Consider the following 15718-nt stretch of genomic DNA (forward strand, 5'->3'; position numbering starts at 1 on the left):
TAAAAGGTATAAAGGAAGCAGTAGTCTCTTATGGCATGCATTCACCTTATGTGAAGCAATTAGTAGAATCATGGGCATGGAATAACAAGGTAACCCCTAAGGATTGGGATCAATTAATATCAGCTGTCCTTGAAAGCGCCTCTCAAATAGAATGGAGGGCTTTATGGAGAGAGGAAGCAAAAGCTCTTGAACTTCAGGGCTTAAAGAAAGGGTATAAAGCTCCCCAAGATAAAATTCTTGGTGAGGGTCTCTATGCTGACCCAGAAACCCAAGCTGCCTATGATGAACACATCTTGTCTCTATGCAGTACAGCAGCTTTGAATGCTTGGGATAAGGTTCATGAATTAGGAGAGAGGATAGAACCTTATACCAAGATAAAGCAAGGACCTAGAGAACGTTTTAGTATCTTTTTAGAAAGATTATCTAGGGCAGTACAATTAGAGATAGCAGACATAGATGCTAGGCGAATACTCATAGAATCTTTAGCTTATACGAATGCGAATCCTCAATGCAAACAGGTGCTTTGGCCTTTAAAAATGCGATCAGCACCCTTGGATGAATGGGTCCTATATACAGGCAACATTGAGTATAATGACAATAAGACTGAAGCATGGATAGGAGAAGCCATATCTAAAGGTCAGAGAAGATATCAAGATAACAGAGTTCCTTACTATGGTGACTTAGAAGCTTGGGTAGGAGAAGCCATCCCCAAAGGTTTGAAAAGATATCATAATGTCAGATGTTATAACTGTGGTAAGATAGGACATCTAAAAAGAAATTGTAGGCAAAGCTTCCCTAGAAGTAACACCCCCAGGAATGAATCAAACAGAAGGCCTCAGCCTTCTGGGTTATGTAGAAGGTGTGGCAAAGGCAGACACTGGACAAATGAGTGTAGATCGACCAGAGACAAGCAAGGAAACCCTTTACCATCGGGAAACTCCTTGGGGGGCCTCTCGAAGGCCCCCACATCACAGGTGGTTCGAACATTCCCAGTCACAGTGGAAGACAATCTCCCACAGGACAATTAGAAAATTCTGTGCCTATTATAAAAACTCATACTGCTCTGGATGACGAACTAGTGACGGAAGTTGAATCAAACATGACAGAAGGAAATGAAAAACGTATATTTTGGCAAACTGCTATAAATAGTCATAGGCCTAGATTGATAGTTAAGATGAATAATAGACTGTTTGAGGGTCTGGTGGACACTGGAGCTGATGTAACTATCATATCTAATAAATCTTGGCCTCAAAGATGGCCCCTGCATGAGGTAAATGTTCAATTCTTAGGGATTGGAACCCTGGCTCAGGTAAAACAAAGCACGAGATGGATTGACTGTATAGGACCAGAAGGACAGAGAGGGAGGTTGAGACCATATGTGGCTGATGTAGTGATAAATTTATGGGGTCGTGATCTATTACAGCAATGGAATACACAGATTAACATTCCTCCTGTATTAGATAGGAACCATAGACGACCTCATGATTGTGGAAAGAATACTGTTAAGTACTATACAAGACAGAGACCAAATATCCAGGCAGTACAAAAACAAAATACAAATGCTGAACAAACAGAGGAACCAAAAGCCCTACCTTTAAAATGGCTAACAGAGGAACCTGTCTGGGTAGGACAATGGCCTATGACCTCTGAGAAGTTAGAAGCTTTAGAAAGCCTGGTTCAGGAACAGCTAAATGCTGGACATATTGAGGAATCAACCAGCCCTTGGAATTCTCCTGTATTTGTGATCAAAAAGAAATCTGGTAAATGGAGAATGCTTACAGACCTGAGAGCCATCAATAAAGTTATCCAGCCAATGGGCTCTCTACAGCCTGGAATGCCCTTGCCTTCTTTGATACCCAAAGAATGGCCTATTATAGTTATTGATTTAAAGGATTGCTTCTTCACTATACCTTTACAAGAACAAGACAAAGAGAAATTTGCCTTCACGGTACCTAATTATAACAATTCTCAACCGGTGAAGAGATATCAATGGAAGGTTTTGCCACAGGGAATGCTAAATAGCCCCACCCTGTGCCAATATTTCGTACAAAAGCCGTTAGAAATAATTCGTAAACAGTTTCCACAATCCATAATCTATCATTACATGGATGATATATTGTTAGCTGACTCTAAAGGAGAAATATTAGAAAAAATGTTTGAGAAAGTAAAGGAAGTTTTACCTCGCTGGGGATTACAAATTGCACCTGAAAAAATACAAAAAGGAGAGTCTATCAACTACTTAGGATATAAAATAGGTCTACAGAAAATTAGACCACAAAAAGTACAGATCAGAAGAGATCGCTACCAGACTCTTAATGATCTTCAAAAATTACTAGGAGAGATTTCTCAACTGCAAACCATAATTGGAGTAGAAGGGCATGATTTGAAAAACTTGAAAATGGCCCTAAAAGGAGATAAGGACTTGAATAGTCCACGAATACTATCAGCTGAAGCTGAGAAGGAATTAGAATGGGTAGAAAAGAGGATACTAGAAGCACATGTGGACCGTGTGGATCCAAACCTAGACTGTATTCTGGTTATATTACCATCTAGAGAATATCCTTCAGGGATTTTGATGCAGAGAGAAGATATCATATTAGAATGGATATTCCTACCACATAAACAGAATAAAAAACTGAAAACATATATAGAAAAGATCTCTGACTTGATTATAAAAGGTAAATTAAGACTTCGTCAGCTAATAGGAAGGGACCCAGCAGAAATTATAGTACCTTTAACTAATGAGGAAATTTCTTCCTTATGGAAAGATAACGAATATTGGCAGAGAGCTTGCAGTAACTTTTTGGGAACAATTAGCAACAACTATCCCAAAACTGAGAGAATCAAATTCATAAAGAAAACGATTTGGATTCTTCCACGCATTGTAAGAAAAACACCTATTTCTGGAGTTCATACATTCTACACTGATGCAAATAAATCAGGTAAGGCAGGATATAAATCAGGAAATATTAGTAAAGTGGTTCAAAGCCCTTACAATTCTGTACAAAAGGCAGAATTGTATGCCATTCTCATGGTACTTATGGATTTTAAAGAACCCCTCAATATAGTTACTGACTCTCAATACGCAGAGAGAGTCGTTTTACACATTGAGACTGCAGAATTTATTCCTGACAATACAGAATTAACTTCATTGTTTATACAGTTACAAGATACTATCAGAAAGAGGACTCATCCTATATATATAACACACATCAGATCCCATACGGGTCTGCCAGGTCCTCTAGCACAAGGCAATGATGAAATTGATCGTTTATTGATAGGAAGTGTGCTAGAAGCCTCAGAGTTTCATAAGAAACACCACGTGAACAGCAAAGGTTTAAAAAAGGATTTTTCTATCACTTGGGAACAAGCCAAGGAAATAGTAAGGAAATGTCCTACTTGCTCATTCTATAACCAAACTCCTTTACCACCAGGCAGTAACCCTAAAGGTATAAATAGGAATGAAATATGGCAAATGGATGTGTTTCATTTTGCAGAATTTGGAAAATTAAAATATGTACATCACACTATAGATACATTTTCAGGGTTTCATTGGGCTACTGCTCTGAGCTCTGAAAAGGCTGATTCTGTTATAACGCACCTTTTAGAGGTAATGGCCATTATGGGCATACCTGCACAAATAAAAACTGACAATGCTCCAGCATATGTCTCCAGCAAATTGAAACAGTTTTTTGAGTATTACAAGATAAAGCACATAACTGGTATACCACACAATCCTACAGGACAAGCAGTGGTTGAGAGATCCAATCGTACTTTAAAAGAAATGCTCCATAAACAGGCAGGAGGAACCAAAACACCCAAACACAGATTACATAATGCTTTATTAACATTAAACTTTCTTAATGCTGATGAAAAAGGAAAAACAGCTGCAGAAAGACACTGGACAATAGAAAAAACTTCTGAACTAAATCAGCCAGTGTATTTCAAGGATGTACTGACCTCAGAATGGAAAGCAGGATATGTGTTACGTTGGGGTAGGGGTTTTGCATTTGTATCTACAGGAGAAGAAAAACTATGGATACCATCTAAGTTAATCAAGATCCGAGTTGAACAAGAGAAGCATCTTAATGAAGAGAAATGACAAGTCATCCAACAAACTAGGTCCTATGAGGTGTGCGGAGGCCTCTCAAAGGTAGGGGAAGTGTTCTGTTCTTGTTTTTACAGGAAAACAGAGAAAACCTATCATCAAACAGCCAAAAGACACTGAACATGTAGGTGCCTACAGAAGAGAAGACAGCTTTTCAGAAACAATCACTTAAGGAAGCAGAATCTGATATATGGTAAAAAAAAAAAAAAAAAAAAAAAAAAAAAAAATTTAATTGTAGTAAACTATTTCTATATAGAAATCTATTTCTCTCTATTATCTAGTATTCCTGAAGTCCCAAATTTTGTAAACCAATGCTGGCTTTGGAGTTGGATTTGGCTTTCCTTCTCTAAATTCAAGCATGTTGTTAAGATTAAATTCATGGTTTCTGCCTTAAATCAAGAAGCCAATTGGTGTAAGGCAGAAGAAACAAAATCTGGGGACTCATATCTTATGCAATTTTCTCTCTGAAATCCTAATTTTCTCACATACTTTTAATGCTTATTGTTGTCTTTCCCTAATGCATACCTTAAAACTTGAAAATTTTACTTTAATATTGATGTGTAACTTTTCCACAAGGAATAATAACGATTCCTAACAGCAGTCTTTGAACTTTCCGGAAAGAAGATGGGGCCCCACATCATCATTTCCACTTGACTCAACCTGATGCATCGGAACTACAAACATCACCCTAAAACCGGTTTGAGACTGTTTTGCTCGAGACAACTCATGACTAGCTAGCTGTAATGGTGCACCTTTTTATTACACCCTGGCCAGTTTCAAATAGAACTACAGTCAAGAATTTTCTGCCACACAGTGACTAACTACATATGTCACAGCCAGTTCTGTTGAGAAATTTGGTTGCTAAAAATTTTCTTCCTACAGGATCCATTGGAGCAATCATCGTCCCATTTCAGCAGGAAGTAATCTTAATATGACTACGCCCCCTTTCCCTACCCTTGGAAATTTGGGATAATAGTCATCGTCTTTGGGTTGGTTTTAGTTATTTGGGATTGGGTGATGCTTACACTCAGGTTTATCTTTTAGACAGGAATAGGGAATGGTGGGTAAAGGTATGGTTTAGATGGGATATAAGTAGATTAGCCTATTTCCTTGAGAATTTGAGTATGAATGAGATAGTATTTTACAGCTTACATTGTTATGTATTCCTATGTGGTAAGCTATGTAAAATTAAGTTTATATTTTGTTATATTGTGTTAAATGTTTCCACTTATAATATTTATGCACATTATTTTTTTACCATATTCTATGTATGTATACTTTTCTTGTGTTCAAGACATTTTGTATATTGATACAATTTGGGATATTTATCTTGCTGCCCTTTATAGTTCTACCTCTTGTCTTGACACTTATACTCTACCTCTATTTTAGGGATTTACATGTAGGTATATGTAAATAGTTATATTGTTTAAGTATTTGTTCCTGCTTTACTCAGGAAAGTTTTAATCAGTCTTTTTAGCTAAGTTCCCGAGTATTATAGATTATCTTCACTCACATTTCCTGTACCTATGAGATTAGTCAGATATAGATGCTTAATCTTCAATCCTTCATAGACATGCAGAACATGGCATTTAAATGTTTTAATATTAGTACTCCTTTGACATGAGACACTGTTGCTCCTGACAGCACCGTGCATTTTCCCGAAAATATGTTGGACACTGTTGTTGCTCCTGCTGGAGTTCAATCTCACCTCAGCTAATGGCCTGTTGGGCATAGAATTGCCCCCACCTTGACCACTGATTTGGACATGCAGTCCTATGTGCTTGCAGGAGACAAATATAGAAGACTGCTTGACCTTGCCAAGTCAGGGTAAGACAGCCATTCTATTTCCCTGCTGTTGTTGTGGTCTGTCAAGTTCTCTTGGCCTTAGCCAAATCTGGGTGTACCAACGTCGCTGTGAGACCTAGGGTGACTGTTCAGGTGGCTTGCTGTTTCTGTCCTTGCTGCACCGTTTTGGAAGTTGTCCATCCGCATTTCCTGTCTACTCTAGTATTGTTATTTTCCTTCTCAGGTCTTGATGAGGTTGAAGATTAAACTATCACAACTATTATTCTCTCTTCCTAGTTAGATATATTAGGTACTAGACTTACGTTTTCCAGCTTAGGACAACTCTATTGTAAACTCCATTATGCCCTCACCCTAGGACTAGATATGTAGGTCATTTTGTTCTCGATTTTCCTTTTCTTAGAGCACACTTGTTATTCACTGTTTTGTATATAGTTTTGTATTAAGCCTAAATCTTTTCTTTAGACTAAAAGGGGAATTGTAGTGAGGTAGTCCTTCTGTAGCACTGACCACGCCCATTGGGGGGTGGAGCGATGGGCGGAGGTGACCTGAGGAAGGAGGTCGGAGGGGGCCAGGAAGGCGCTCTCTTTCTGGCGTGACTCGGACAGGAGAGGATCGGGTTGAATTTCCTGGTGTTCATCTGTCTAGGTTGTAAGTTATTTCTCCCTGAATAAACATCTATTCGGCCTATTTGTTTATCCTGACCCTTATTTACCGCAATACATCACCCTTTACAATAGCCACAAGCAACATAAAGTATCTTGGTGTAATGCTTACCAAACAAGTAAAAGACCTACATAATAAGAACTTTGTGACTCTAAAGAAAGAAATTAAAGAAGATGCCAGAAAATGGAAAGATCTCTCATGCTCTTGGTTAGGTAGGATAAACATAGTAAAAATGGCAATCTTACCAAAAGCAATCTACAGATTCAATGCAATCCCCATTAAAATCCCACCACAATTCTTCACCGACCTTGAAAGGATAATAATCAACTTTATATGGAAAAACAAAAGACCCAGGATAGCCAAAATAACCCTATACAATAAAAGAACAGCAGGAGGCATCACCATTCCTGACTTTAAGCTCTACTACAGAGCTATAGTTCTGAAAACAGCCTGGTATTGGCATAAAAATAGACAGGTAGACCAATGAATCGAATTGAAAATCCTGAAATTAATCCACGCACCTATGAACACCTGATTTTCGACAAAACAGCTAAAATTATACAATGGGGCAAAGACAGCATCTTCAACAAATGGTGCTGGCACAATTGGATGAGGGTGTGTAGAAGACTACAAATAGACCCATGTCTGTCGCCATGCACAAAACTCAAGTCCAAATGGATCAAAGACCTCAACATCAATCCAGCCACATTGAACCTCTTAGAAGAGAAAGTAGGAGGTACCCTTGAACAAATTGGTATAGGAGACTGCTTCTTGAACATACTCCAGGGGCACAGACACTGAAAGAAACAATTAATAAATGGGACCTCTTCAAACTTAGAAGCTTCTGTAAGGCAAAGGACACAGTGGACAAGACCAAATGGCAGCCCACTGACTGGGAAAAGATTTTCACTAATCCTATATCCGACAAAGGGCTGATCTCCAAAATACACAAAGAACTCAAGAAACTAGTCAACAAAACACCATATAGCCCTATTAAAAAATGGGGTACAGAACTGAAGAAAGAATTCTCAATGGAGGAAATCAAAAAGGCTGAAAGACACTTAAGAAAATGCTCCACATCCTTAGCTATCAGGGAAATGCAAATCAAAACAACTTTGAGATACCATCTTACCCCTGCCAGAATGGCTAAAATTAGAAACACCAGTGATGACTTATGTTGGAGAGGATGTGGAGAAAGTGGAACACTCCTCCACTGCTGGTGGGAGTGCAAACTCATACAGCCATTTTGGAGATCAGTATGGCGGTTCCTCAGGAAAATGGGAATTAGTTTACCACAGAACCCGGCAATCCCCCTCTTAGGCCTATACCCAAAGGATTCGCATCAATGCAACAAAGACATCTGTTCAACTATGTTCATAGCAGCACTATTTGTAATAGCAAGAACCTGGAAGCAACCTAGATGCCCCTCAATTGAAGAATGGTTAATGAAGATGTGGCACATCTACACAATGGAATACTACTCTGCAGAAAAAAATAATGGTATCTTGAAATTCGCAGGCAAGTGGATGTCACTTGAAGAAACCATCCTGAATGAGGTAACCCAGTCACAAAAAGAGGAACACAGTATGTACTCACTCATATATGGATTTTAGACCTAGAGCAAAGGATCACCAGCCTATAATTCACATCACCAGAGGAACTAGGATACAAGGTGTATTCTAAGAGATTCATATAAAGTCCCTCACATAACTGGGAAGGGACAAGTCCCCCAGAGCTCAGGTGAAGTGGGGGAGGACAGCGAATGGAGAGAGACGTAGGAGAAAATGAGGGGGAGGAGAGGAAGTCATATGCGACCAGGAGGATTGAGCCTGGTTAGGAATGGAAGATAAGAAAGAGAGAGAGACAGAGACAGAGGCAGAGAACATAAAAGAGGGAGCCAATATTGGTTTGAAGATAAAGTTGAACACAAAGAAAGGTCTAGAGAACTACAAGACTGCTCCCAACTAACAATCTCAGCTTCCATGGAAAGGCTATCATAAATGCCCTTCCCGGAGAGTGAGATCAACAACTAACTTCTCCATGGAGCCCTCAACTAATGCCTGTTGAAAATAGGGCAAACACCCATACATAAATACTGAGTCGATCTAGAACCCAGAAGCAGATGGAGAGGACAAGACCATGTGGTAGAAGCACATAGAGACAGCTTACCTGAACAAGGAGGAGCTAAGGGCCACTAGACTGATAGCTGGGAAGCCAGCAGGGGACTGACTCGGGCCCCCCTGAATATGGGTCTCAGCCAGAAGGTCTGAGCAGTCTAAGAGACAAAAGGACTTTGCAAACATATCCCCCATGGAGGGATAACTGCCTTAATCTAGAGACAGGAGAGAAGCCCTAGTCCCTACTTCACAGGACCTGTCACACCTACATGACCCCAACTGGATGGCATTCCCCTACATATGGAATTGGGGTGGGGGGATGGGAGGGGAGGGTGTTTAGAGTGCATGTGAGAGGGCAGAGAGCGTAAAAGGGAGGGAAGGAGGGAGGGAGGGCTGAAGGGGAGGGAGGGAGGGAGAGGGAACTGGGATCGACATGTAAAATAATAAATTTAAAAAAAAATGCTTTGACTCCAAAATTTAAGTTGAAGACCAAGTTACTGGGAAAAAGGATTTCTATTTTTGTTTCCACAGAAAATGAAAAGATGTGGATTCCTTCCAGACTAATGTGGTTTGATCACGCCAGACCGCCTGAAACAGAGTACAAGCTGATCCTACATTCAAAACAGCTGGACAAAACAGCCTTACAGACTACAGCTAGGATATCTGAATCTTCTTCCAATCCCCCAAGACAGCGCCCCTTACCAGCAGGAAGTAGTTTGGAAAGAACGACGCCCAAAATCCAAAATATTGTGTATAAATGTTTGTTTTCATTTAATTGGACTTCGTTATATTAAAATTAAATAAAAAAAATTATAAATAAATAAAAAATCCAGTAATATTGTTAAAAATAAAAAGTCCAAGCAAAGCTTCATGAAGCAAACAAAATTCCAAAAATGCCTTTGAGTGTGTTTTGAGTTGGCATTCTACTGCTAGACATAAAGCCTCCCTTATTTAGGATTTTTATATTCAGTGAGATTCCATTGGGGTAAAACAACTTTTCCTTTGCAAGTAGCTATTATTTTGGAGATAACTTTACTGATGGATAAGAAAGACACTGATCTGCTTCCCAAGATGGTGTGGTTACTGGGTGCCCAGGTAGAGAGTATGTCCAGGTATCAGCCGTTGCTACAAGAGGATGGGCATCTAAAAGAATGTAAACTTTGGCCTGAACCAGCAATAACAGGTGAAGAACTGATGATGAGTAAAACAAAGAAGACAGGAAAGTAAGTAGCAGGAGATTTAACATAAGCTGATGGTTATGCCAATCAAGCTTATTAGGAACAGCATTTTATATACAGTTTAAAGGGGAATGGGACAGGATCAGATAAAAAGCCATCCTAAAATGAGATGAGATTAACACACCCTAATCAAGCAATGTTGCCGGACTGGAATTCAGGATGCCTCAAGTATATCACAGATCTGATCGCTCAGTGGCCTTGGGACTGAGAGATAACCATCACCTTTTTGGGAAGAGAGAATGAGTTCTCAGAATCCCAAACTGGTTTCCCCCAAGGATCTGGCCCCTGGCCATAACTGGCCTTACCAATCATGCTTTGATTTTAGATAAGGAAACTAAATTCCTTCTTATGGCTTGCTTCAGGGAAAGCCTTATACCCTCAACAAAACTTTCCTTCAAATGTGGATCTAATTGCCCACCTGTCAGTTGTTGTTCTTAAAGCCTGTCCTGCATGTGTCTTATATGGAAAGTCCTTTTCTGTATCAATAAGTTCAAGAGTGTTCACCACTTTCCTCTTTATGAAAGTCAGGCTATCTTGTCATGTGCTGAGGTACATGATCAATTGGAAGTTAAGCTGGAGGTCACATGAAATGCAGGGGTATAGTTTCATTACTCTGCATTTACTTGTTTAATTTTAGCAGCACTATTTGTTGAAGTTGATGTCTTATCTCCAATGCTGTTTTGTAATCCTCTTTGTCAAAAATCAGGAGGCTAAGGGAATGTGGGATTGTATGTGGTTCCTCGATTCTGTTACATTGATAAATGTATCTGCTTTTATGCCAGAGCAATGCTGTTTTTATTATTATACTTCTATAGTACAATTTGAAATGTGAGAGAGTAATTCTAACAGATTGTTTTCTAAAATTATCAGAATTGTTTTGGCTATACTTTTTTTATTTGTGTTTCCATATTTATTCAGACTTTTAAAAAAGTATGTGGTATTTTGATAAGGACTGGGTTAATCTTTTGCTTTTGGTAGGACAACCATATTAACAGTATTAATCTTAGCAATCCATGTGCCAGTAAGGTCTTTAAGTTGCTGCTCAAGCATGCCCAAACATACAGGTTATTGCCAATGACGTTTATTTTAATCCTACTCCACAAAATTAGACAATACCTTGTACCATTATTTGGCCAAGAACCTGTAGCAAGACAGGCATAGTCTCCTGGAGAAAATGAATCACTATCATCCTCCTAAATTGATATAGTGTTAAGCAAACAAACTCCCAGTGACTTATCTTTATACCATTGTATGTATGTAGCTGGAATTTTCCTTGAGCTACCAAGCAGTTCCCAAAAAAGACATGGAGATTTATGATTAATTATGAATGCTCAACCTTACCTTAGCCTTGTCTCACTAGCTCTTATAACTTAATTTAACCTGTTCCTATTAATCTAAATTTTGCCTTGGAGACTTTTACCTTTTGTTAATTCTGTATATCTTACTTTCCTGTTTCCTCTATCTCTGGCTGGATAGCCAGTCCCTGGCATCCCTGGCATATATTTTTCTTTCTTTCCTTTTCTCCCCTGAGCCTATATTCCTTCTCCTACTTATTCTCTCTGCTTGGAAGTCCAACCTGTACCTGCTGTGTACTACTGGACATTTAGCTTTTTATTAGATCAATCAGATGCCTTAACTGGGCAAGGTAAGGTGCCAGGCTCCAGCTAGGTCCACCTTTCTGCCCAGGAACATCCTAAGTTCCAGTCTGCTGGATCTTTGACACCCATTGTTGACCCTCTGCTGGAGCCTGAACTTAGACCCCCTGAGAAGAGAATTCATAGAGAGCTTGAACCACCCAGAACTACATCATCGAACTTATGACCCACCTAAGCCCACTGTGGGAGTAGCAGAGAGAGAGAGAAAGAGAGAGAGAGAGAGAGAGAGAGAGAGAGAGAGAGAGAGAGAGAGATCACCTCCACCCACTGGAAGAAGTGATGGGAAGACAGCAATACAAGAAAACACCTAACAATAGAAAGACAATCATGACACCACCACTATCCAGGGACTCTACACCAGCTAGAAATAAACACCCCAAAGAAGATGAAGCAGAAGAGAACGACTTAAAAAATATCTTCATAAAAATGATAGAGGCCCTCAAAGACGATGTGAGAAAATCCTTTAAAGAAACGGAAGAAAAAAGAAACAAAAAAGTGGAAGAAATGAACAAATTTCTAAAAGAAAATATGGAAAGTCAAGAAAAAAAAAAAACAATTAAACAGGTGAAGGAAATGGTTCAAGACTTAAAAACTGAAATAGAGACAATAAAGAAAACACAAACTGAAGGAATGCTGGAAATAGATAAACTTGGCAAACAATCGGGAACTACAGACACAAGCATAACCAACAGAATACAAGAGATGGAAGAGAGAATCTCAGGAGCTGAGATAAACTAGAAGAAATATACTTCATCGACCAAAGAAAATTGTAAATCAAACAAATCCTTAACACAAAACATCCAGGAAATGTGGGACACCATGCAAAGGCCAAACCTAAGAATAATAGGCATAGAGGAAGGCTAAGAAGCCCAGCTCAAAGGTGCAGAAAATATATTCAACAAAATCATTGAAGAAAACTTTCCCAATCTGAAGAAGGGCATGCCCATGAAAGTAAAAGAAGCATGCCGAACACCAAATAGACTAGACCAAAGAAAAAAGACCCCTGGACACACATAATATTCAAAACACCTAACATACAGGATAAAGAAAGAATATTAAGAGCAATGAAGGAAAAAGGCCAGGTAACATATAAAGGCAGAACTATCAATATTACACCTGACTTCTCCATGGAAACTTTCAAGGCCAGAGGGTCCTGGATAGATGTTCTACAAGTACTAAGAGTCCACGGATGCCAGTCCAGGTTACTGTGCCCAGTAAAACTCTCAATCATTATAGATGGAGAAAACAAGATATTTAATGTCAAAGCCACGTTTTCACAATATGTATCTACAAATCCAGCCCTACAGAAAGTTCTGGAAGGAAAACTCCAACCCAAGGAAGTTAACTATGCTCACAAAGACATAGGCAATAGATAATCCCACTTCACCAGAACCCAAGGGTAAAGCAGGGCAAATATATTCACAATACCACTGGCAACAAAAAAATCTAAAACAAACAAGCATTAACAATCAATGGTCCTTACTCACCCTCAACATTAATGGTCCTAACTCGCCTATATAAAGACACAGGCAAACATAAAAGAATGGATACAAAGACAGAATCCATCCTTCTGCTGCATACAAGAAACACATCTAAGCTTCAAAGATAGACATTACCTCAGGGTAAAGGGCTGGAAAAAGATCTTCCAATCAAATGGACACAAGAAGCAGGCAAGTGTGGCTATCCTAATATCTAACAAATTAGACTTGAAACCAAAATAAATCAAAAGAGATGAAGATGGTCATTTCATATTCATGACAGGAGAAATCCTTCAGCACAAAGTCTTGAAGAGATATGTCATTCTGTAAATATGTTTCTCGTATTGGTTAATGAATAAAACACTTTTGGCCAATAGGAAAAGAAGAAATTAAGGACTTCCTAAATTACAAAAAGAATGAGAACACATCATACCCCAACATGGGACACATTGAAAGCTGTCTTACAAGGGAAGTTAATTGCACTAAGTGCCCATATGAAGAAAACGAAGGATAATAACATTAGAGAATTAATAGCACAACTGAAAGCCTTAGAAAAAAAGAAGCAAACTCACCCTGGAGGAGTAGACGCCAGGAAACAGTCAATTTGAGGGCTGAAATCAATAAAGTAGAAACCAGGAAAACAATACAAAAAAATCAATGCAACAAAGAATTGTTTTTTGAGAAAATCAACAAGACAAACCTTTATCCAAACTAACCAAAGAGCAGAGACAGAACATGCAATTAACAAAATCAGAAACAAAAAGGGGAACATACCAATGGACACAGAAGAAATCAGACAATCTTCAGGTCATACATAGAAAACCTGTACTCCAAAATTTTTGAAAGTTCAAAGGAAATGGGAAATTTTCTGCATAACTATAACTTTACCAAAATTAAATCAAGAACAGACAAACAACTTAAATAGACCTAAAACCCCTAATGAAATAGAAGCAATCATCAAATGCCTTCCAGCCAAAAAAAGCCCAGGCCAGATGGCTTCAGTGCAGAATTCTACCAACAATTCAAGGAAGAGCTAATACCAATACTCCTCAAATTGTTCCACACAATAGAAATAGAAGGTTCATTACCAAACTCTTTTTTATGAGGCTACAATCATCTTGGTACCCAAGCCACACAAAGGCACAACTAAGAAAGAAAACTAAAGACCAATATCCCTCATGAACATTGTTGAAAAAATACTCAATAATACTGGAAAACCGAATCCAATAATACATCAGAGAAATCATCCATCATGACCAAGTAGGCTTCATCCCTGGATTGCAGGATGGTTTAACATAAGAAAATCTATTAACGTGCTTCACCATATAAACAAACCAAATGATCATCTCACTAAATGCTGAAAAAGCCTTCTACAAAATTCAACACCCTTTCATGATAAAGGTCTTGGAGAGATAAGGAATAACAGGAACATACCTAAAAATAATAAAAGAATTATACAGTAAACCAACAGCCAACCTCAAACTGAATGGAGAGAAGCTTAAGGCAACTGCTCTAAAATCAGGAACAAGACAAGGCTGTTGTCTCTATCCATATCTTTTCAATATTGGACTTGAAGTTCTAGCTAAAGCAATAAGACAACAAAAGCAGATCAAAGGCATACAAATTGGAAAGGAAGAAGTCAAACTTTATTTGTAGATGATATGATAGTTTACATAAATGGCTCAAAAAATTCTACCAGGAAACTCCTACAGCTGATAAACACCTTCAGCAAACTAGCAGGATACAAGATAAACTCAAAAAAAAAAAAATCAGTAGCCCTACTTTATTCAGATGACAAAGGGGCTAAGAAAGAAATCAGAGAAGCATTGCCCTTTACAATAGCTACAAACAACATAAAGTGTCTTGGGGCAACACTTACTAAACAAGTGAAGGACCTATATAATAAGAACTTTGTGGCTTTAAAGAAAGAAATTAAAGACGATACCAGAAAATGCAAAGATCTCCCATGCTCTTGGATAGGTAGGATAAACATAGTAAAAATAGCAATCTTGCCAAAAGCAATCTATGGACTCAATGTAATCCCCATTAAAATCCTAGCACAATTCTTCACTAACCTCGAAAAGATAACAATCAACTTTATAGCAAAAACAACCCTGTACAATAAAGGAACTTCAGGAGGCATCACCATCCCTGACATTAAGCTCTACTACAGAGCTATAGTCCTGAGAACAGCCTGGTATTGGCACAAAAATGGACAAGTAGACCAATGGAATAGAATGGAAAACTCCTGATATGAAACCACACACCTATGAACACCTAATGTTTGACAAAACAGCTAAAAGTATCCAATTGGAGGAGGAAAGCATCTTCAACTAATTGTGCTGGCACAACTGGATGATGGTGTTTAGAAGACTGCAGATAGACCATGTCTATCGCCAGGCACAAAACTCAAGTCCAAATGGATCAAAGACCTCAACATTAATCCAGCCACACTAAACCTCTTAGAAGAGAAAGTGGGAGGTACTCTTGAACAAATTGCTTCCTGAACATAAATCCAAAAGCACAGACACTGAGATTGACAATTAATAAATGGGACCTCCTCAAACTTAGAAGCTTCTGTAAGGTAAAGAACACAGTTGACAAGACCAAACAGCAGCTCAGAGACTTGGAAAAGATTTTCACCAATCCTACA

Source organism: Phodopus roborovskii, unplaced genomic scaffold (genome assembly GCF_943737965.1).
Source record: "Phodopus roborovskii unplaced genomic scaffold, PHOROB, whole genome shotgun sequence".
Taxonomy (NCBI): domain Eukaryota; kingdom Metazoa; phylum Chordata; class Mammalia; order Rodentia; family Cricetidae; genus Phodopus; species Phodopus roborovskii.